At 36.6% G+C, this 2,142-nt stretch overlaps 1 long non-coding RNA gene across 1 annotated transcript; it reads left to right on the top strand.

Moving 5' to 3' along the window:
* On the top strand, positions 1–601 carry LOC126409930 (uncharacterized). The gene is made up of 2 exons (XR_007572875.1): positions 1–115; positions 214–601. It is a non-coding gene; the product is annotated as an uncharacterized LOC126409930 (long non-coding RNA).
* Positions 602–2,142: the final 1,541 nt, after the last annotated feature.

The following is a 2,142-nucleotide window of genomic DNA, read 5'->3' as shown; positions in this document are numbered from 1 at the left end:
ACTCTAAAAAAGTTGAGAGACTTTTAGATTGGGGCCTGACTTCTTGACCTAGGAGATCAGATTGGGAGGCCAAATGGTTGCCATATCCATGTCACCTTGAGTCCTTGACTCACAGGTGTGTACTGCTTAACTAATTAGATAGTTGTTCTCCTGATACATGAAAATTTATGCTTGTGCTGACATAGAAGGCAGCTCAATATATTGCTCGGGAAGACGCAGGATTTTCACAATATAATGACTGCGACGACCAATGAAAAGAAGGAAACTGTTGTTGAGAGCAAGAGAACAGAAGGTGGCCAGGATGTACAGGCTTGTCCTTTGTACCTCAATGTTGTACCTTAATGACACCGTTCATGCCAATTTCTTTCCATACACAATATGGTGATTCCACATGAGGTCAAAACCGCCCCTGCATCTTGTCTTTGGGTTCCAGGACTGCTTTGAAACTTGGGTGATCTTATGGTTATATCTGTCAACTAGAGTGTAGCGCCTACCACAATAGCTGGATTCGAAGGCCCACCAATGAGCTAGTTTTTAAGACATGTGATTTGACATTATGTAACAATGTTTTCATGTTAATAAGAATTATGATTTTTAAAATTATTCTCTCTTTTCTAAACTTTGCTTAATATATTTATTACATGACGACCAAATATTCTACATATTTTTAGCCATGGTTGTTACACCTAATTATGTTTTTTTTGTCACAGTTATACTTGTTCGTAATTCATTATGCAAAGGTTATGGTAAAATTCATCTGCTAATGTTAATAACGACCAAATCCGTTGCCAAATTATATTAGGCGACAGTTGGAACTGTTGGTAAAAGTTTGTTAGGTTATTATGAAGCCTGTTGCTAATGTTAATGTGTGATAGTTAAATCCATCGCTAAGATAGTGCGTTTCTTTATTCCACAAGTTTGCCACCAAGTTAATATGACTGATTAAATTGATGGGCCAACGAAAAGTCTGGTTGTTAGTTTTATTCCTATAGGCACTACTCTTTTAGACTGTATTGATAAATGCATGATGCTCCAGTTGTATTACTCCTTACCCAAATCTTGAAACAACTTTAACCCTACCCAAATCTTGAAACAACTTTAACCCTGGCAGTAAGGGGTGAAGGGGGATAGATAATCTTAGAGGGTAAATGCATTTTTTTTTAACAAATAAATTTTCAAAAATAATCTTATTAACAATTAAATTTTCAAAAATAAATCTTTTTGGTTCACTGCAACCGAGACATACTTCTTAACAATATGAAAAAAGTTAGCTCGTTTTTTATAATTGCCAATTTTTTTAAGTGCGCTTTGAAAAGTTAGCTTGTTTTTTTATCATTGCCAGTTCGGTCGGTGTTAAACGCTTTGCTACTTCTTAATTTTGATGGTTCTCTAAGTCAAGTCGCCTAACTAATCAAGTGGACGTAGGGAGATCTTGCTGGCTAGTTTGGTAAAGTTTTGTTGCTTGAAATCTCTGAAAGTTCTTTTTCCTAAATCAACAAGCAAAGTGGAGGCGTTTGGCAGATCCCCATATATTATCAAGTGGGTGGTTGATGCGTAAGCTTAGTTATAATAAGATCTTTGATCTCGAACTTCAATTGTATGGGTCTACGCACTCTGCGTTCAGCTTCATAATTAGGTCTAATAAGATCATGTAAACATCAATTGCTTCGGTTTACTTGACACCATACTCAGAATTTCGGGCTGATGATCAACCAAATCCAGCAGATAAAACTGAGGTTGATTAGCAGTAGGCGAATTTTATTTAGGGTTGTTCAACCAAATGCAATGGATATCTTATCTTGATCGACATTACTGTGTTTAAGGCCTAACTACTTGATTCAGAGACATAAGTGGGTGCAGAAAGATGTATGATCTTATTAAAAAAGATGCATCTTGGTTGATCTAAGCAATTACTTCAACTCTTACCACTTTCACCCAAATGATCTTGGAAATCATCAGATGCTTTCTAGTCTGATATTGTTTGGGGACAGGGAATTCAGTACCCACACTGAAAATCCAAGGCCAGAAGTGCCAGCTAAAAAAAGAGCAAAAATCCAATACAAAGTAACTACGTGCCTACGTTATCTGGTCTTTAATGAAAAAGCAGGGCTGCACATGGTTCGGTTGTGAATTTTAGAGCTT

The sequence above is a fragment of the Nymphaea colorata genome, chromosome 3, assembly GCF_008831285.2.
Source record: "Nymphaea colorata isolate Beijing-Zhang1983 chromosome 3, ASM883128v2, whole genome shotgun sequence".
Lineage (NCBI taxonomy): Eukaryota > Viridiplantae > Streptophyta > Magnoliopsida > Nymphaeales > Nymphaeaceae > Nymphaea > Nymphaea colorata.
Note: the sequence above shows the minus strand (reverse complement) of the source record. Positions and strands in the feature narration are given on the sequence as shown.